Source organism: Trachypithecus francoisi, unplaced genomic scaffold (genome assembly GCF_009764315.1).
Source record: "Trachypithecus francoisi isolate TF-2019V2 unplaced genomic scaffold, Tfra_2.0 Lachesis_group13, whole genome shotgun sequence".
Lineage (NCBI taxonomy): Eukaryota > Metazoa > Chordata > Mammalia > Primates > Cercopithecidae > Trachypithecus > Trachypithecus francoisi.
In genome coordinates, this window is record NW_022681458.1 from 61,158,007 (window position 1) to 61,180,996 (window position 22,990).

The following is a 22,990-nucleotide window of genomic DNA, read 5'->3' on the forward strand; positions in this document are numbered from 1 at the left end:
CCAATTTGGATATGCTTTATTTCCTTTTATCTCTGATTGCTCTAGCTAGTATGATGTTGAATAACAGTGGTGAAAGTGGGCATCCTTGTTGTGTTCCAGGTCTTACAGGAAAGGCTCTATTCCCCATTCAATTATACCAGTTGTGGGTCTGTTGCATATGGCTTTTATTGTGTTGAGATATGTTCCTTCTATTCCAAGTTATTTGAGAGTTTTTATCATGAAAGGGTGTTGAATTTTTTCAAAGGATTTCAGCATTTGATTGAAATGATCATATAAATTTTGTCCTTTATTCTGTTATGTGATGTATCACATTGATTTATTTGTGTATGTGAAACCATCTTAGCATCCCTGGGAAAAACTCCACTTGGTCATAATGAATGAGTTTTTTAATGTGTTGTTGAATCTGGCTTTCTAGTATTTTGTTGAGGATTTTTACATCAATGTTCATCAGGAATTTTGGCCTGTAGTTTTCTTTTCCTGATGTGGCTTTGCTGGTTTTGGATTCAGTAATTCTGGCCTTGAGGACTGAGTTTGGAAGTATTCCCTCCTCCTCTACTTTTTGGAATAATTTGAGTAGAATTGGCATTAGTTCTTTTTAAAATGTTTGGTAGAATTCAGCAGTAAAGTCATTGAGTCCTGGGCTTTTCTTTGCTAGGATAATTCTTATTATGGCTTTGATCTCACTACTTGTTATTAGTCTGTTCAGGTTTTGGATTTTTTGTGTGGTTCAATCTTGTCACATTTTATATATCTAGGAGTTTATCCATTTATTTTAGGTTTTTCAATTTATTGTCATATCATTGGTCACAATATTATCCAATGGTCCTTTAAGTTTCTGCTGTATTAATTGTAATGTCTCCTTTTTCATTTCTGATTTCATTAATTTGTGTCTTCTCTCTTTTTTAATTAGTTGGCTAAAGGTTTGTCAATATTATTTGTCTTTTCCAAAAACCAAATTTTTAATTTGATATGATTTGGTTGTGTTCCCAACCAAATCTTGCCGTGAATTGTAATAATCCCCATGTGTCAAGGGTGGGGCCAGGTGGAGATAACTGAATCATGGGGTAAATTTCCCCCATACTGTTCCTGTGATAGTGAATAAGTCTCATGAGATCTGATGGATTTATAAATGGGAGTTCCCCTCCACAAGCACTCTTGCCTGCTGCCATGTAAGACATGACTTTGCTCCTCATTCACTTTCTGCCATCATTATGAGGCCTCCCCAGGCATGTGTAACTGTGAATCAATTAAGCCTCTTTCCTTTATATATTACCCAGTCCCAGGTATTTCTTTATTAGCAGCATGAGAACAGACTTAAACATAATTCATTGATCTTTTGTATTGTTTTTATTTCAATTTCATTTATTTCTGCTTTAATTTTTATTATTTCTTTTCTTCTACTAAATTTGAATTTGGTTTGCTGTTGCTTTTTTAGTTCTTTAAGATGCATAGTTGTTTATTTGATGTTTTTCTACTTTTTTGATGTGGCTGCTTATTGCTATAAGATCTCTATTTAGTATTCCTTTCACTGTATTTCATAGATTTTGTTTTGTTGTGCTTCAATTTTCATTTGTTTCTAGAAATTTCTTTATTGACCTAAAGAAATGCAGGGCCTGAGGCAGGTGGCTGGCACTGGGGTATGTCAGAAGCCTGAGGCTCCTGAGGGCTGCCTGCCACTGAGGACTGTCCAGAGCCCAGGATCTCTGAAGTCAAGCTGGCAGTGGTGAAAGATAGAGATTGAGTCTAACACGCAAACCTAAAATCTTGAGCTGTATGGCCCCATCTGGTACTGAGGTGGGTCTAGAGGCTTAGTATGTGAGTAGCAGCCGGGATTCTGAAGTTGTGGGGTCTGCTTGGCACTGAGTTTTACTGTGGTGGACTCAGTGTTGGGATCCTGAGGAAAATCCTGTGCTTATCTTCCTCTCTTCCCGCCAAGTGAAGAGTATGTCTTTTCATGATCTGCTGCCTGGAATTGGAAAAGAGGTGATTTGGGTAATGTAAAACTGTCCTTCCTATCTTCTTCAATGTATCTCTTTATCATTATTGTGCTACAACCAGACACTGTGATCTTTCATCTGGTTTTCTTAGATTTTGTAAAGATATTTTGTGCATGGACCAGGCACAGTGGCTCACACCTGTAATCCCAACATTTTGGGAGGCCAAGGCAGGAGGATTCTTTGAGCTCAAGAGCTTGAGACCAGCCTGGGCAATATTCTGAGACCTCACTGCTACAAAAAAACTTTTTTTTTTTTAATTAGCTAAGTTTGGTGGCACACACTTGTAGTCCCAGCTATTCCAGAAGCTGAAGTAGGAGGATTGCTTGAGCCTTGGAGGCAGAGGTTGCAATGAGCCATGATCGTGCCACCGAAGTCCAGCCTGGGTGACAGAGCAAGATTCTGTCTAAAAAAAAAAAAAAAAAAAAAAAAAAAAAAACAGCAACTATGGTTGCTAACAGAATAATTTAGTTTACTGTCCAAGAAAATAAATATACCACACTTGGATACCAGGTAATGTAAAATGGTTAAAAATTCCCTAACACAAAATATGCTGAATATTTCATCTCTACTTTTTAATTAAAGCAACATTAAAATATTAGTTTTCTGACGAGATAGCTACAGTTATAGAAATAAAATACAGTTGTGATATACTTTTCACTTATTTAAGCTAACCTAACTTCTGATCAAGTATATATTACAGAGAGCATATGGAAGATTCCATTGGAAAGCAGTCCAACTTCTGTATAAATCTTCAGAATAAATGTTCTAGAAGTTATTTTATATCATTGAAAATTTTTATTTATATGAAAATATTTTCATTAAATCTAAACCCTGAAAGCAAGTGTTTTTATACATTTACAAAACATTTGGTTTTTAGAATATCTTTCAAGTGAAAGATATTCATCTGAAAGAATTGCCACTGTAGACACACTATCCACTCTTCTCTGCCCTGTTCTTTGCTCTGGAAGGACATTTGTGAGCAATACTGAGCTCCCTTGCACTGTGGCTTCCAGTCAGTTTTGATTAATAAAGATCACTAACATGAGATCAAAAGAAACAAAGTGAGATTATGATATTTATACCACAGATGTTCTGATCTCTCAACCAGAAGTCACATCTCATGTCAGGCAGCCCTCTCCCCAAGCCTTCTATGTCTCTAGATGCCAGATATATATATATTTTTTTTCTCATGTCAACTTCTCACCTGGGTGATAATCTCAGCTCCAGATACTGTTACCTCCCTTTCCCCTTCTTGTGTGGTGTGGTAACAGCTGTTAATTAGTTCTGGAGCATTACAGTATCACTTGTAGTTTCTCCACACCTTACCCACAATAAACACCCTCTTTATTAAAATAGTATCTAATTACTCAATTAGTATGCATTCTCATTACACTCAAAACATTCAGCTAAAGTTTCCTTCCAGGACTTTGACTGATAACTTTACCTAAAAATCTTATAATTATGTCACAGATATATGCTTTAATTTATTCAAGAAAATAGGGTTTACACTTAACACAGTATTTGGGTTTTGTTCATTATTAGTGCTTCAGTGTTTTGTGTTGCCACCTTTCTTCCCTTCAGTTCTATCAAAACGTGTAATGCCTGGTTCCTCTATTGCTTTACATGCTTACAAGTAAAACTATTGAATTATGTTACTGTGATAGTTGGCTGGCTCACATATTTTCAGATTGACAGGTATTTTCTGGAAGTAATGCTTTAATTCAAAGAATTATGGTAGATTTCTGAGGAAATTTTCCCAAATTTTTTGAAAAGATACTTACTTGGGCAAGACAGTCAAATAGAAGCATCTAGCAATTCTCCCCACTGCAGGAACACTAAATTGAAAAACTATCTAAACAAAAAAGAACCTTCATAACAACCAAAAGTCAGGTTAGCAAACTCTGTACTTGATTTTAACACCATATTAAGGAAAGAGGAATTGAAGAGGGTAGAAAAGACAGTCTTGAATAATGTACACCACTCCTTCCTCATCCCCTGTTAGCAGCCACCTGGCACAAAGAGAGAATCTGTGTACTAGAGGGAGGGAGAGTGCAGTGACTGTGGAACTTTGCATCAGAACTCAGCTTGCACCCATAGAAAGAGCATTTAGACCAGGCCTAGCCAGAGGCAAATCATCCAGCCCAGTAGTCAGAACCTGAGTTCCAGTAAGTCCTGCCACCATAGGCTAAAGTGCTCTGAGGCCCTAAATAAACCTGAAAAGCAGTCTAGACCACAAGGACTGCAATTCTTAGGCAAGCTTTGATACTGTACTAGGGTTGGAGCCAGTGGACTTGGGGTGTGTGCAACCTAGGGAGATACCAGCCAAGATGGCCAAGGGAGTACTGGTGCTACCTCTTCCCTAGCCCCAGGCAGCATAGCTCATAGCTTCAGGTGAGGTCCCTTCCTTCCACTTGAGGAGAGGAGAGAAGAGAATAAAGAGAACTTTGTCTTGAAACTTGGATACCAGCTCAGCCACAGTATAATAAGACACTAGGTAGAGTCTGAAGGTGCTGTTCCAGGCCCTGGCTTCTGAATCTGAATAACATTTCTAAACACATCCTGGGCCAGAACAGAACTCACTGCTTTGAAGGGAAAGACCCAGTACTAGCAGAATTTATTGCCTCCTGACCAAGGAGCCCTTGGGTTCTGAATAATCAGCAATGGTAGCCAGGCAGTACTCACTATGGGATTTGGGTGAAATTCAGAGCCCTGCTGAGTTCAGGTATGACCCAGCACATTCCCAACTATGTTGGCTGCCTGGAGAGATCTCTTCTGCTTGAAGAAAGGAGAGCAAGGAGTAAAAGAGACTTTGTCTTGCAGCTTGGATGCCAGCATGACCACAGTGGAGTAGAGCACCAGACAAGCTACTGAGATCCCCAGTTCTAGGCCTTTGTTCTTGGATGGCATTTCTGGAACTTTCCTGGCCCAGAGGGGAGCTCACCGCCATAAAAGGAGAGACTCAGGAATGACAATATTCATCACAAGCTGACTGAAGAGTCCTTGGGCCTTGAGGGAACATCAATGGTAGCCAGGCAGTACTTGCCAGGTGGTGGTGACGAAGGAAGGAGACTCCTCCCTTGACCAAAGGGGAAGAAAGAATGAGGAGGACTTTGTCTTGAGGTTTGGGTGCCAGCTCAGGCTCAGTAAAACAGAGCACCATGTAGACTCCTGTGGTTTTCAATTCCAGGCACTGGCTCCCAGATGGCATTTCTGGACCCATACAGTGGGGAGGGCCCTTTATTGACCTACTGGTCATTCAGGAACATATTGTTCAATTTCCCTGCTTGTATAGTTTCCAAAGTTCCTCTTGGTGTTGATTTCTAGTTTTATTCCATTGTGTTCAGAGAGAGTACTTGATATGATTTCAATTTTTAAAAATTTTTAATACTTGTTTTGTTATGTATTAAAATTCAAACAGATAATTAGAAATAGCTATGGTCTTTACTTTAGAATTATCCATATATCCATGCCAAGAAGAAGAATGTATATTCTGCATGAGTTGGATGAAATATACTATATATATCTATTATATCCATTTGGTCTATAGTACAGATTAAGTCTGATGTTTCTTTGTTGATTTTTTGTATGATCTCCAATACTGAAAGAGGAGTGTTGAAGTCTCCATCTATTATTGTATTGAGATTTACCTCTCTCTTTAGTTTTAATAGTATTTGCTTTATATGCCTGTGTGCTCCAGGGTTGGGTGCATACATGTTTACAATTGTTATATTCTCTTGCTGAATTGACCCCTTTATAATTATGTAATGTCTTTCTTTGTCTCTTTTTATAAATTTTGTCCTGAAGTCTATTTTTTCTGATATAAATATAGCTACTCCTGCTCTTTTTTAGTTTGCATTTTCATGGAATATTTTTTTCCATCCCTTTATTTTCAGGCTATGTTTGTCTTTATAAGTGAAGTGTGTTTCTTGTATGCAACAGATCATTTGGTCTTATTTTTTTTTATTCGCTCATCCAATTTATGTCTTTTGATGGGAGAGTTTAGTCCATTTACATTAAATATTATTTTTAATAAGTGAAAACATACTCCTTGTCCATAATAATATAGACAATCTTTACTCTTTCATTTTGCCTACATAAAATAGCAAAGATAATTTCAACTAGTTCATTTATTGAAATGACTCAGTTTTAGGAAATTACTTGTTTAGTTAACCTATTACTTTTGCACTAGGCAGATGTAAGCCATGTGAGTGATGTTAACTCAAAACACGCTAGCCTTATCATTGTTTCCAAAGCAATTAGTACGCTGTTTGGAAAAACAATGCCTGGACATTTCCCTTTAATAGTTAGTATTGTTGGTATAAAGCCATTTTAAAAACCTGTTTAAAACTAAAACTAAAATAGAAAGAAAAAGAAGACAAAAAAAAAAAAAAAAAAGCCCTGGGGAGGGCATTTCCTTTCAAAGAAAGATGGTTAAATTAATCTAACAAATGTTGAATACATTCAGCCAACTGTTTAATGAAATTGGGAAATCTAGGCTCCTTAGGAAAGGATTTCTTACGGTGGCATTACAGGACTGGCATGGGAAAGGCAGGAAGGCAATCCTTCTATCCAATTTCTATTGAGCTTTGTAAAAGCCATCCAATTATAAATGCATTCTTTCTCTGATCTGGGGCTCTCCTGTGCATTTTAAACTCCTCTGAGTATTTTTATCTTTGCTCATATTAAGAGGTTCTATACGAAGTTATCTTTAGTGAGAGCTTTTTCAAGCATATTTTATTGGCACCTTGAGATGCAGTAATGTAACCCATTCCTACCACTCCAGTGTGATACACTGAATATGACATTATTTGGAGTCTCTGGAATAATAATTTACACATAGGGCTATGGAATACAAATGATTCACAAAACAGTCATGAAATAGTTATGGAAGATTTAGAAATAAAGCTTTTAAAAGCATATTTGTAAGGACAATAAGGTGAAAAATCAATGTAGAAAGAACTAGGATTTATATTTTTCACCAGACTGCTAAGGGCACATTGCCATAGAAATGGATCTATACAGTTATTCACCACCTGTAATATCCAGAGTTATAAGCACAGCTTTTTAGCAATTAAAAAATTTCAGTTCCCATGATAAAATTTTAGCCAATGCAGAAGGTGGTGTCTCTTGTCACCAGTATATGGACATGATGGCTGAAAGCTAACAAATGCCTATGAATCCAAGAGAGAAATGCCCATGATCCAAAATGAAGAGGAAACATAAAGTCAAAGTGAGCAGGAGCTGAAGCTAAATGTTCAGCTGGTGTTAGCAAAACAAAATATAGATTGGGAGTGGGGCACGAGACAGCAGTTGGAGGAGCCTTATTGATCTCTTTGAGTGGAAAAGGAGTCCACTTTGAAGGATCCTTACAGTCAAAAGCTAGAGTTGAAACACTAGTGCAGAGCCAGGATTCAGGAAGGGACTGGCTTGACTGAATATGGTGCTGAGATGCGCGTTAAACCTTGATATGGGATATGACTAAGCAGTTTGCCTCTGGCCACAAGAGTAGACACAAACTCCTTTTCAGGAGCTTGAACCCTGATAAGCACTGTGAGGTCTAGAAAAGGACTATGTATACTGTAGATGGGAAATATTTACCAAATAGGTGAGTGAACAATAGGCAGACAGTTACCTAACATAATGCTATCTCCAATTTTCTTGAGTACCTACCACGGTTCAGGAATGTTCTATGGATGGGGATACAAACATTGAAAAAAAAAAACACACACATAAAATACTTGCCCTCCTGAAAGTCACATTTTAGCTGCCCGAGCATCAATCATAAATAAATGTATAACTGTAACTAAAAAATAGGTCATGTAATGACAAGTGCTCTGAAGAAAAATAAAGCGAGTGAATAGGAGAGGAATAGAGGAGAGGGTGCTATTTTATAGAAATTGGCCAGGAATGGTTTCATTCATGAGGTAATATTTGAGCAGATCCCTAAAGACATTAGAGCATGAGACATGCAGATATCTGGGGGAAAGCACACCAGGCAGAGAGAACAGCAAGGGCAGATGTGCTGAGGCAAAGGTGTTCTTGATCAGTTCAAGAAATAGTAAGGGAAGGAGTAGGAAGAACAAATGCATTCATCTCCTGAGGTTGTAGAGGGTGGCTTATGTAGGGTATTATGAGCTCTGCTGGGAACTTCAGTTTTTAGTGTGTCACATGATTTGATATAGAAGGATCCGTCTGGCAACTGTGTGTTGAATACACTTCAGGGAAGACAAGAGTGCGAAAACCAATAAGAAGCCTACAACAATATGGCTATTGTTGTGAAAAATCTTAAATAAATTGCTACCATATAAAATCCATCAGGATTAAACAGTAATGCATTTCCAACAGGCTTTATTTTAGGAGTATAGAGATGAGTTAATATCAGAAAAACTATTAGAGCAGTATAGTATACGAACAAATTAAGAGGTTTAAGGGAGCATTTGGTTAAAGAAAGCAATAGCTTCCAAAGAAGCAACTAACATAATTTGATGCTTATTATATATAAACTCTCTGCAAGTGAGGAAGATAAGTGAACTATCTTTATTTAAAGGAAAACTACAAAAATCTCTTGCAAATATTTAGTAGGAAAACATTTAGAAGCATTTTGACTGAAGTCAAGACAAGAACACATATTGTCAGAATTATTATTTAATATTTTACTGAAGAATTTGGCAGGTACATTAAAACCAGAAAAAAATTTAAAATAGCATAATGAATAGGAAAGAGGAGGCAAAGTGATTTTGTAAGTGATAGGACATACATTAAGACTAAAAATCTGCAGTCACAAGAGAGAGTATAAATGAATTTCTAAATACAAAAAAAAAAAACAATTTTATGCATCAGTAATAACCAAATATAAAATCGTATAGAAAACAAATAATCCTCAAAAATACAAATCTACAGAAACAAATGTCAAAAAAGATGTATAACATCACTATGAAAGAAATTATAAAATATTATTAAAGCACATAATAAATATGATGAACTGCCATGGTTATGGGTGAAAAAACTAAAACTAGAGATATGCCAAATTTCTACTTTATTAACCCATATATGTAATGCAGTTTAAAGAAAATTCCCAGTGGCATTTTACATGGAACCAAAATAAAGTGATTCTGAAATCTATATCAGAGAGTCACGGTTCAAAAATGTTTTCTAAAACAATTCCGAAAAAGTAGAACCAGAGGGGCCTTCTCCTAGTGTATTGTTTATGATAATATAAAGTTCTAATAATTGAAACAATATGGTATAAAAGTAATGTCAAGCACCTATGAGAATTTAGAACATAATAGCAGAATCGTTAGAATTCTGTTGAAGAAAGAAAGTATTAGTAAGTAAATGGTATTAGGAAAATTGATCTTTTACAATGGAAAAAGAATTGACTTTTATGTATATTCATTTATACTTATATTCTTTATTCTTTATACTTTTATTCATTATACTTAGTATACGTCACTTCCAAATACTTTTCTTTTTCTCCCCATGCATTGTTTTTCCTAAAGCAGAAATTTACCTTTATTTTTCAAAAGCAGAAACTGAAGTCTTCCAATTCTGTTTAATCAAAGTTTTTATTAGAATTTGATCAGAATTGAGTAATAGCTGACTAGTACTGTGGTGACTGTCTGAATTAATAAAAGAAAGTAACTGAGGTTCTGGAAGAATGAGACTGAACAACTAATATTCAAATTTTACATATAATTGAATTACAAAATTCCAATTTCAATGCTGACTTTTCTTTTGATGCTTTATGTATTTTCTTCAAGTCATAACATACCTTAATAGTTGAAAACAGGAGGAAGACGTTTAAAAACAACATGGTGATTTATTTTAAAGACCAAATCACAAGCAGATCAATTTCTGTAAAATTTCTGTAGGGGATGGAAACATGCAAAGGGTAATATTCTATATGACCGTTATAACTTGAACACAGACCTATTCATTAGGATTTTATAAACAAATTGCATGATATTGCCAATGTTATTAATAAAACAACTTTAACACTAGGATTTTAACCTAATAGTTAAGACAGTCCATGCAGAGAGTATGCAGTGGTTCTTATGTGTTAATGTGCAGAATAATTGTTGGACAAGGCTGCTACAAATGAAGATCCCCATACTTCACATTATAGAGATTCAAGTTGCAGGTTCTGGAGGGGAGCCCAGGGCACTTCTGTGGTAACAAGCCCCAATGTGATGGATGCAGGCAGCTCTTTGACCACATTCTGGAAAAGGTACTGTAGAAGAATCAGAGGGAAACTAATTTTTGGCTTCTATTTTGACAAGTGGCATTTCTACCTTTCTCATTCTCCTTTTTCCTTTCTGCTCCAAAAAATTCAAAGAGACAGGTAATTGAAATGGACATTGGCTACTGTGGGCAGGGAGAGAAATATGAATTCTGTTTACACCCTTAATCCTAATGTCCTTTAAGGTATATTTGGCTATTTGAGGTTCTTTGTATATTTATGGACAGTGACTTGATCCAAAAGACCTGGGCACTTGGTCTAACATTTCAAACATTATCTAACCTCTGAACCTGGAATAACCAAATTGTAAGTTGACTTAATTCACAGGAGTGCAGTGATGGTAAAATGAAATAGCATAAGTAGAGTGATAAGTATGATGCAAATGAAAGTCATATCTTTATTACTAGGTTTTATTTATTAAATATAGCTAAAGTACTCTAAAGGTATATGTCTACACTTTTTTGAACGTGGATAGTTTTTATATAATTGTGCTGAAAGAAAGGGCACTAATTACTATGAGCTCTAAATAAGAATTCAACTTTGAACTTTCAACATAAACAAGTATATTTGCAAATCTTTGCTTGATGAATTGGATATAGCCAGAAAGACTTAACTGCTCCAGACGGAACTATAAAAATGATGATATATTTTCTATTTCTTTAGTTAGTTACTTGACACCTCCACTATCCCCATTAGCCATACAAGACCGAAGTTCAGAATCCCTCTCTGAGCTTCAGTTATCCAAGATTCCCTAGATGTACTCAGGTCCAAGGTTGTTGAAGCTTCTTTCAAAGATCAGGTGATGAATAGTGGGACATTCTGATAGGTTTGCTATAGTTTCTTGGTTTAGGGTTGTCCTTGCCTGTGCTTCCACCAGAGTGTTGTATTACAATTTGGTCCTTTACATATGGCAAGGACTACTGTTTTCTATTCAGTCTTAAAATCTTTGCTAGATCACATTCCTGTACTAGAGTAGTTGTTAGACTTGGCATTCAGGTTACAGTTTTTGAAATTCACATTTATGTGTAGAACACTTGTTTTATACCTAAATGATGAGGCAAAGAGGCTTGAAGGGGCTTCCAGTCTCAGGCATTGTTTATGAACTTCTCAGCCCTGGCTTTAAGATGCTCCTCTGTATCATGGCAAGATCCTCTTTGCAGTACTTCATGTCCTTTCCTATCAATGATCCCCAGTCAGACCATCTCAAATCCTGAGTGCGGGGATTGAGTTAGATTGATGTCCCTTTCTTTCCAGTAGCTATATTTGCTGATAGACAAATTTTCTCCTTCCTCTCCTGAGATGAGTACTATATTTCAAGGGGGTATTAGGATTAACAGCCTTCATCAAACCAAGAAAATAGATCTTCACACTCTTTTCCCAGAGTAACTGGTGCCCAAATGGCATTTGGAGAATAGGAGAGGCCAGTTCAGTGACTCTCAAAACAAAAAATAAATAATGCAAGCTATCTTGTGTTTTCTGAATTTCACCTAAACAAGCATTGCAAACCTGTAGCTACCAGTTGAACACAGTCTCTGGATTGTTTAGTTTGAGCAGCCCTTTACCAGCACGGGATTTTGAAATTTTGTGCTTTAATGCCTTTAAGTGGGATGTACATTCACTTTTCTTTATATGGTCCATTACTCCCTGTTATATTCAAACAGTCTATACACAGATGCATACATCCTTACCCTTGTGATATGGTTTGGCTGTGCCCCTGCCCAGATCTCATTTTGAATTGTAATCCCATAATCCCCATATGTGATGGGAGGGACCTAGTGGGAGGTAATAAATCATGGGGGCAGTTTCCCCCATACTATTCTTGTGATAGCAAGTAAGTCATCATGAGATCTGATGGTTTTATAAGGGGCTTCCCCCTTTGCCTGGTTCTCATTCTTCATTCTCCTGCCACCATGTGAAGAAAGATATGTTTGCTTCCCGTCGCACCATGATTGTAAGTTTCTTGAGGCCTCCCCAGATATGCAGAATTGTGAGCCAATTAGACCTCTTTCCTTTATAAATTACCTAGTCTTGGATATGACCTTATAGCAGCGTAAGAATGGACTAATACAGTAAATTTGTACTGATAGGATGGGGTGCTGCTATAAGGATACCCGAAAATGTGGAAGTGACTTTGAAACTGAGTAACAGGGAGAGGCTGGAACAGTTTGGAAGGCTCTGAAGAAGACAGGAAGATGTGGGAAAGTTTGGAACTTCCTAGAGACTTGTTGAATGGCTGTGCCCACAATACTCATAATGATATGGACAATGAAGTCTAGGCTGACGTGGTCTCATATAATGATATAGACAATGAAGTCTAGGCTGACGTGGTCTCATATGGAGATGAGGAACTTGTTGGAAACTGGAGCAAAGGTGACTCTTGTTATGCTTCAGCAAAGAGACTGGCAGCATTTTTCCCCTGCCTTAGAGATCTGTGGAACTTTGAACTTGAGAGAGATGATTTAGGGTATCTGCTGTAAGAAATTTCTAAGCAGCAAAGCAGTCAAGAGAAAGCAGAGCATAAAAGTTTGGAAAATTTGCAGCCTGATGATGCAAATAGAAAAGAAAAACCAATTTCGTGGGGATGAATTTGAGCCAGCTGCAGAAATTTGCATAAGTAACAAGGAGCCAAATGTTAATCATCAAGACAATGAGGAGAATGTCTCCAGGGCATTCCAGAGAGCTTGTGGGAGATCCTTCAATCATAGGCTCAGGCTTAGGAGAGAAAAATGGTTTTGTGGGCTAGGCTCAGGACCTCACTGCTGTGTGCAGCCTAGGGATATGGTGCCCTGCATCCCAGCTGCTCCAGCTGTGGCTTAAAGGGGCCAAGATATAACTTGGGCTGTGGCGTCAGAGAGTTCAAGCCCTAAGCCTTGGCAACTTCAATGTGGTGTTGAGCATGCAGGTGCACAGAAGTCAATAATTGAGGCTTGGGGACCTCCATCTGGATTTCAGAGGATGTGTGGAAACACCTGGATGTTCAGGCAGAAGCTTGCTGTAGGAGTGGAGCCTTCATGAAAAAACCTCTGCTAGGCCAGGGCAGAAGGGAAATGGGGGGTCAGAGCCCCCACACACAGTACCCACTGGGGCACTGTTTAGTGGAGCTGTGAGGAGAGGACCACAGTCCTCTAGACTCCAGAATGGTAGATTCACCTACAGCTTGCACCCATGTGCCTGGAAAAGCCACAGACACGCAACACCAGCCCGTGAAAGCAGCCTGGAGGGGGAGGTACCCTGCAAAGTCACAAGGGCAGAGCTTCCCAAGGCCATGAGGCCCATCTGTTGCATCAGTATGACCTGGATATAAGGCATGGAATCAGAGGAGATTATTTTGGAACTTTAAGGTTTAAGGACTGCCCTACTGGATTTCACTTGCATGGGGCCTCTAGCTTCTTTGTTTTGGCCAATTTATCCCATTGGAAATGGGTTTATTTATCCAATGCCTATAACTTCATTGTATCTAGGAAGTAACTAACTTGTTTTGATTTTACAGGCTCATAGGTGGAAGGGACTTGCCTTGACTCAGATGAGACTTTGGACCTGGACTTTTGGGTTAATGATGGAATGAACTAAGACTTTTTCAGACTGTTGGAAAGGCATGATTGTGTTTTGAAATGTGAAGACATGAGATTTGGGAGGGGTTGGGGCAGAATGATATGGTTTGGCTGTGTCCCCACCCAAATCTCATCTTGAATTGTAGTTCCCATAAGGCCCATGTGTGGTTTGAGGGACCTAGTAAGAGGTAATTGAATCATGGGGGCAGTTTCTCCCATGCTATTCTTGTGATAGTGAGTACGTTCTCATGAGATCTGATAGTTTTATAAGGTGCTTCCCCCTTTACTTGGCTCTCATACTTCTTTCTCCTGTCACCATGTGAAGAAGGATGTGTTTGCTTCCCCTTCCACCATGATCATAAGTTTCCTCAAGCCTCCCTAGCCGTGCTGAACTGTGAGTAAATTAAACCTCTTTCCTTAATAAATTACCTAGTCTCAGGTATGTCCTTAATGAAGTGTGAGAGTGAACTAATACACCTTACAAACATTTTTCTTCATATGCCTCCTCAAAATTGACTTTAATTTGACTCTTTTTTTTTTTTGCCTGCTGCACAAATACAAACTTTTCTACTTGACTCATATATCAAGACTTTTTTTTTTTTTTACAGTGTTTAATGTTATCTAAGGTTTTGTTCTAAATTTTAAGCTTGTTACTAAAAATCATCTAGAGACAGACAAAAACTTTAAATAAAGCACTTCATTTTTAGGTTTAAAATATTTTTCTTTCTGCAAAAATATTTGCCAGTTTGTAAAATAGTCACATGCCCTTATAAAAATGATAAAGCATTTATTTGATGATGGTGATCATAAGTATAATAACAATATTAAAGGTCATTTTCATTTAAACCTTTTTCCATATACTCTCATTATTTCAGGTATGAAATTGTGAATATGAGATAATTTGAAGTGAAAATATCAGTAAACTAGGAAGCACAGACATTGAATCTGTTTTGTATCTAAATGATGAAGCAAAGGCATGACCTCACTGGCTTTCCATTTTCTATTATGCAGAGAGGGAGCATAATTACTCATACTGATTTTGTGAGCATGACATGAAAAAAATACATCTTTATGATACATTATTCAATAGTTGAACTTCTAAAAATTGTCTGCAAATTGATATTTTATCCCTGTTGAATTAGAAATGCAGTAGGAAAAATGTGTTTAGAAAATTTATAATAAATTCTTTTACTAAAAATATTAAAGAAAGCTATAAAAATATTTAGAACATTATCTATTTTTATTATAGGAAGGTCAACATTCTAAACAAATTTTTAATAAATATTTTGCAATCATGTTGCAAATCTGGTTAATTGGCTAACAAAATAATCTGCTTTTATTCTGTCTTAATTTTTTCATGTACTTAGGTAAACAAATTTCATGATAAAAAGATTAAATTTTGAATATCTCAAGGAATTTGGAATGCTGATATATATATAGTAAAAATAATTTTGTGACAATTTAAAATCAACTATAAAGTGTACATTAGAATTCTAACATGAAGGCAATGGTAAAAGATTTTTAGTATTTGGTAAAATATTAATAATTAATAAAGATAACACTATTTTAGGTTGTTTAACAAAGGCAACATTATCAAATTTTGTGTTAAAAGTTTGAGGCAGTACTTATTAGCAGCAGTGCACTGGACTAATTTATTGCTTATCGATATATTTCATTGCCATATATTGAGTTAGACTATTATTGTTTGTACTCATTTAGTACTCACAAAATCTACCTACAACCCCTAGGGCTAGAAAAAGAAAGAAATACACAACAGTGGATATATATTTTTACTGAAATTATACTTAACTGGTTCTTAGTCCCTGATTTTTTCCAGCCATAATGTTTATATAGTTCACACTTGTTTCGCTCAAGTTATATGATTTAGAATTTTTATCTATAGCTGGGGAAGTTTATCATCTTGGCTCATGAGAATTATGAGTTAGTTGTAACAATGGTGATTTATTATTATAGCTAACAGAAAAAGTTACTTAGTTATAATTTAATGCATCATCTGTCTCTTCCAGTATGTACTGGTTATACGAGGCACATACTGTTCTCTTTATAAGGTCTCTTCTCAAAAAGGAAAGAGATAAGAAAAATACATTGAAAACGTTTTTATGTCTAGAGTCTTTTCCCCCTTCCTTCCTTCCTTTCTTTCTTTCTTTCTTTCTTTCTTCCTTCCTTCCTTCCTTCCTTCTTCCTTCCTTCTTCCTTCCTTCCTTCCTTCTTCCTTCCTTTCTTCTTTCCTTCCTTCCTCCTTTCTTTCTTTCTTTCTTTCCTTTTTTTTTTTTTTTGAGACAGAGTCTCACTGTGTCACCCAGGTTGAAGTGCAGTGGCATGATCTCAGCTCACTGCAACCTCTGTTTCCCAGGATCAAGCGATTCTCATGTCTCAGCCTCCCAAGTAGCTGGGACTACAGGTGCACGCCACCATGCCTGGCTAATTTTTTTTTGTATTTTTAGTACAGACAGGGTTTCACCATGTTGGCCAGGCTGGTCTCAAACTCCTGACTCAGGTGATCCGCCCGCCTCGGCCTCCCAAAGTGCTGGAATTACAGGGGTGAGCCACTGCGCCGGGCCGTCCGTAGTCTCTGGCAAAAAAATGTTCCTCTAACAGTTTTAGTTAGTTTGCAAAAAACTTTTCTATTTTTTGAATCCTTTAAAAAATTTGATGTCCATTATTTTAACTGCATCCTTCAATATTTTACATGCCTCTATTTTTAATGACTCGTGGTATAGTCCCAGTGATAAAGATACCATCAGTTCAATTGCCTTTTTCCTCTACTTGGTTTATAGTGCAAAGACTGCTTTGTCTTTGTAAACATACAAAATGACATTATTTTATTTTCTAGGTCTCTTAAGTGGTAATTTTGGGAGAAAATAGTTCTCCCACTATAGCTGTTGTACAAAATGACAAAGGTAGAAACAACTGCTTCTGTTCCAAAGGCACAGCTGTCTATACTCAAAGTGAATGTCATTCCAAGAATCAATTAGGTATTGAGAAAGAAACCACTCAAGGCACTAGATTGTATTTTCAACAAAGAAAAAAAATTCTCTATTTTACAGGTCTTTTATTGGAAGAGAAAAGCTTAGATTCATTCTTTTCTCCCTATCCTACATGGCTTTAGTCTCACAAATATATAGCAGGTTGCTTTACAGTTACTTTCCAGTTTTTTTTCAATGGAAACTGTTTCAACTTATTCAAGTCAACAGCCTTCATTTGGCCAAATGTTACATTCAAACTCAAATGTCCAAAGTACAAAAGTTAAGAATTCTATTAACCTTAGCAAACAATATGAATTAATCAATTTTTAAAAATTATCATAAAAATCAATGTTTTATATGTTTATATTGGTGAGATTATGTACTATAATAAACAAACTTCAGCATTTCAATTCTTCCTTTATGTTCAATTTAGGCAATAGTATTTATTTCCCCTTTAATTTATTGGTGGGGAATTATTCACATCTGTGAAGGCTGTTTCTTTTCAAAGAGGTGGGCCATCTTTCTAAGTCACACTGACCATGGACGTTCAGCAAACATGGTGATAGAAGCTAGCAGTATCTGGATTCCAGGTCGTTAGTTCACATTAAAGCCCAGTCTAACTGCTGCCTGTGGGTAGAGATGCAGAGCTAAGCCCGCTAAGAAATTGGGAAGGGCTGCACACTTGCCAGGGCCCAGGCCAGAGATGCAGGGTGCCATTTCCTTTTTTTTTTTTTTTTTTTTTTGAGACGGAGTCTCGCTCTGTCGCCCGGGCTGGAGTGCAGTGGCCGGATCTCAGCTCACTGGAAGCTCCGCCTCCCGGGTTTACGCCATTCTCCTGCCTCAGCCTCCCGAGTAGCTGGGACTACAGGCGCCCGCTACCTCGCCCGGCTAGTTTTTTGTATTTTTTAGTAGAGACGGGGTTTCACCGTGTTAGCCAGGATGGTCTCGATCTCCTGACCTCGTGATCCGCCCGTCTCGGCCTCCCAAAGTGCTGGGATTACAGGCTTGAGCCACCGCGCCCGGCCAAGGTGCCATTTCCATTGGAGGAAAGCAAATCAAAATTTGAGGTAGACATCAAGTCATGTAAATGGGGCATATAAAGCTGGAGATTACTAGGCAGGTTTGTGTATTTTAATTTGCATTCTGAGCCAAGACGTTAGGTATCCCGAGTCTTAATCCTATGCTTTGAATAGCCCTATGCACTGCGAAGTTTACCAGTGTTTGAACCACTGTCGGACTTTAAAAGTGTTTAAGGGATGGGGCAATGCTAACCTAGTAGATTGAGGGATTTCAGCTCTCAATTTATAATACACTATTCAAAATAATAAAAATATTCTGCAGGATTATTTCTAGTAACAGTAAAAAAGAAAAATGAAACCCATTGAAGAAATTTTTCTATGATCTGTGCCAACTTGAATAGGATGCTATATTCCTTAGGTAGATTCATTTTTTCTTTTTCAAACAGAAAGATACTCTAAGACCAAAAATCTCTCCCAATGAATTTTTTTTTTTTTTTTTTTTTTGAATAAGGATTCTATTAACTTTACTCAGTGGGCCAGGAACTTTTCCAAGAGACAAAATCAGTGTACCTAGTATTCAGAATGGAGATACACAGAGATTAGTGACAATCAACTTCATAAGTTTTAGATTGACATGTTTCTCATTGTCTACCACTACTTGTTACTGACAGAATCAGCGCTGTTAGTACACCAGCAGTCTAGCTTAAAACCTAGGAGTAGATTCAAAGGATCTCTCTACAGCTGAATCTGGTCCTCTATGATGTTATTAAATGTTTTGTATTTTGCAACATTTTATATATTTGCCCCTGGAAGACTGGCTGAAGCTCTAAAGGTGTTATACTAAAATGTCTTAACAGCCTCCTGCCTTCATCCTGTCATCTTTCCTGATCTACCATGCAATATACTAAACAACTGTCTGCTTTGTGTGCATTTAAATTTTGTCTTAAATTGACCCATTTTATTCTAGTTGCTTAACTAGTATAGCAAGCACTTTAGCACTTACGCATTTTTTTTCACAAAGTTTCTTACATTTTCTTATCTCGCAGGGAGATAAGATGGTGTTAAAAGCATTCAGTTTGAATCCCACTTCAGTCGATTACTTGATACCTGACTAAAGATAAGTTTCCTCTTCAGCAAAAGGATGATAATAATACATTCTTTGCATGTCTGTGAAGGTTCCTTTAGATGAAATGGGATATCTTATGTCAAGCCCCTACCATGGTGTCTGGTACACTGCAGGCCTCAAACATTTGGCAATTCCTTCTGCCTCCCTTAATTTATACCTTCCTTACTTTTGAGCCATTTCTTCTGAAGACTCTGAAGTTCCTAATGGTAAGAATTAAGAATATTGGTAGGCATTCCAATAACATTTTATTCTTTCTATTCAGGTACATGTTTTAAATATTATCTGATTTATCAATTGTTTCTTTTATGATATATGCATTTTATATCTTTTAAAGGTCTTCTGTACTCCAAGATTACAAATATATTTATTTTGAGTGCTCCTATGGTTTTATTTTGGGTATTTAGATTTTTAATCAACATAGAATATATGTTATGTTGGAGGCCAAGTTAGGAATCTTAACAATTTTTTTTTTCAATCCCATTTGTTCAGTCTTATTCTCAGTGGTTTAGAATGTCCCTTCATTATGCATGCTGTTCTCCTTCATTTATATATATCAATGTCTCAATGCCATATTATTTTAATTGCCATATTTTTATAGTCTATTTTGAAATTTGAAAGTACAAATCCTCATCTTTTCCCTTCTTTTGATAAATATGAATTTGGAAATTTTTGCATCTTTTCTGAGAACTGGACTAAGTTTTATTTTTAAAAATCTCATTAGACTTTGAATGGGATTACATTTATTTTGTAATTTATTTTGTGAAGAATGGCTACTATATTTTCTTTCCACTTTAGTGTAGGGTATGTTTCTCTACTTAATTATGTAATTTTGATGTTTAACAGTAAGGTTTTTATGGTAGCTATTATATATTTTTATTAGTTTATTCTTACATATTTTCTTTAATTTTTTGTCATTTCTGTTATAAATTATGAATAGGATTTTTTTTTCCATTACATGTTCTAATTGTCCATTGCCAGTGTTTGAATATACTTCAATCATATTAGGAAAAATTCTCCTTGTATTTCACATATATCAAACAAAAAAATCACAAATAGTGTCACTTTCCAATAATTGAATTTGTCTCTTAAATCTTTTTTAAAATTAATTTTATTAAAAATGTTTTCATGCTGGTGAACTTTCCTTGCATTACCAGCATCAGGCCAATCTTTAATACATTGTTACATTTGATCTATTGCATTTTTATTTAGAAGTTTTACAGTTATACTTAAAAGAACGTGTGGCCTATGGTTTTATTTTTTGTGTCATCATTGTCTAGTTTAGGTATCAATATTATTAAATTATCTTATAATGATTTATTATCTCTAAAAAATTCTAGAATTTATAAAATCTCTAAAAATTATTTATCATTATCTTAAATTTTAATTTAATGGGTTCTCCTATGTTTATTAAATTTTGAGCACCCCCTTCACTCTTCCCTTTAGTTTTGACTTCTTTCATATGTGTCCTTTTAGAAACTCACACTGAATGAATGCTGGACATTCTGGCTCTTTCTTTCATCTTTTTCCTTGTTCTTTTTTTCTTTGTGCTCTGTTATAATAGAAGAACCCATTGCCTTAATATTCCAGTACTCTAATGTATGTTTCAGGTGTAATAATTTTTGCGATTTAGCCCATCTACTTTTTTTAGTATTAATGACCACATATTTTTTATTTTCAAGTTTTATAATTTATCCTGCTATTTTTTCATGGATAAGACAGCCTTTCATATCTTCCTGAAAATATTTACGTTTCTTTGAAATTATTTGTTTTTTCCTTTCATAATAGTTTTCCTTCAAATGTTTTATGATTTTTGATAGTATTCTTATCTACATATTTGAGATGACCTCTTGAAGAAAGCTAATCTTGGTTATCATTGCCTGCATTTAGAAATTTTGTGTGTGTGTGTGTGTGTGTGTGTGTGTATACACATGTTCACCCACATTTATTGCTTTAGCTGTGGATAAATATTTTTCTTCTCACTGCTTAGCACAAGATGGAAAGATGGGAAGTAGCCAACCTGAAAGGCCTATTTGCACCTTGCCTTGGGTGCAATCATTGCCTTGGGTGATCTCTTAGGCCTTTTATCCATGCCTCTGAGTGTGGAGCAGCACCCTTCTCTGTAGCAATCTCTTCTGCACTTGTAGGTTGTGATTTTTTTTTTTTTTTTTGCCAACCTGATTATGTCTGTTTTTTCTTAGGAACTCCTCAAAATTTCCAGTCTGTGATAAAACTCCATTATTTTCTAGCACAGCAGCACTGTGAGGAAATTTTTCTTAAATATGCATGTAGTAAAAGTATATATATAATGTATATATACACTTAAGTACATACATTACCTATGGGCACACATGTGCATATGTGTGTATATATACATATATAATTCCTAGTGACTTTGAGGTGGAGATGAGCTAGATATACATGTTCAACATTTTAATGCAATACTTAATTATAATTCATAAGTGACCACCACTGTATGCAAGCCATTATTATGATGCCTGCAGTAGCAGGGATACACTGATGAATAAGATACTATGCCTGTCCACAAGTGTGTATAATCTAGAGGGCATATATTTGTGTTATATTATTTTTATTCATTACATTATAATAATTTATGCTCATAATGACAATACCAAATCATTAAGTAAAAGTTAAATGAAAATCAATGGATTCTATTTAATTCAGCAGAGAAGTACTGGTTTTATAAAAATATTCAAAATTATTACATTTAAAAAATAGATATTTCAGTGTGTATCAGTTAACAGTGCATTAACAGGTTAGCTACAATTAATGAAAACCCAACTAACAGGTTTAAACCACAAGAGAACTTAATGTTTACTTGCACAATTTATGGATGGAGCCAGTTATAGAGTTGATCTAGCTGAGCTACAATATTAGGGTTCTGGGTCAAGTGTTTTCCTAATGCCCTTAGCCTCAATCTTGTGAACACTGGATTACTGCTCAGCTTCTTATAATCTCACCTGAAGTCCAAAGGAGGAAGAGGGGTAGCTAGGTACGGCACAGAGGAAGCTTTCCTCAGAATCCTCTAAATGCTGTCTTTTTAATTGTCGGGGAGAAAACTAATTTCTAGAAGGCTCAGCATAGTTTACTTCTCATTGGCCCATCCCACGACCATCACTGGCTTGGTATAGGCTAATTTTGATTCATCTCATGGGTCTTGGATATGGTATCACCAAGAGAAAATCAGAGATTTTTAACAAAAAGGATCCAGGAGAATAGCTATTGGCTAAACAATCAACAAGTTGTCCACATACAGAGCTGACTTAGCTTATCTAAGAAGTTTTTACTAATGTGAGAGACATATTTTCCTAAATGCACGTTATTATTTTTTCAACTGGTAAAATGCATATTTTAAAATTCAAATGTTGCAAAAGTGTGTGCAATAAAATTTATATCTTTGTCCTAACATGTCTTATAGCCACTCAGTTCTCCTCCCCAGATCAGCCAGCCTTATGAATCCCTCTGCCTCTCATTTTTTGATTAGGCTAGATAAGCTAGGTACTACGATATTTGTCATTCAATTACACAACAATAGCTTTTAACATCACTAGATCTGCTGGTTTTTGGTCTCTGCCTTAGGAATATTAATTCTGAAATCACTTGAGATGGTTAGCATCTGGTGACCAATATCTACAAAACCCTGGAATACTAATTCCATAGTTTATTATAATATTTAATAAGGTATACCTTCCTTGTTACTTATAAAACCAGTCAAATATTGCCTGGCTGTAATTTCCAATTTTACTCTAAAGTCCTCATCTTTCTCCAAAAGCCAGTTTGGTATCTCGCAGTTGTAAGGTCAGGAGAAGAGTGACTGTTGCAGCCTCTACCTCACCATCTGTCACCTCCCATAGATTGTTTCTTGGCTGACTTAGTTTCTCTGTACTGCTGGTCCTCAGAGGACTTTGTAATACCAACGATTTTATCTGGCCCAGGATCTTCTCTGATTTAGATCTGCTCTTTTACACTGAATTGTGACAGGTCAACCTCCAAAGAGGAGAGAGTATGACCTTTTCCATGGTGGTGGTCCCTTTGACAGGGGTTTTCAAACCT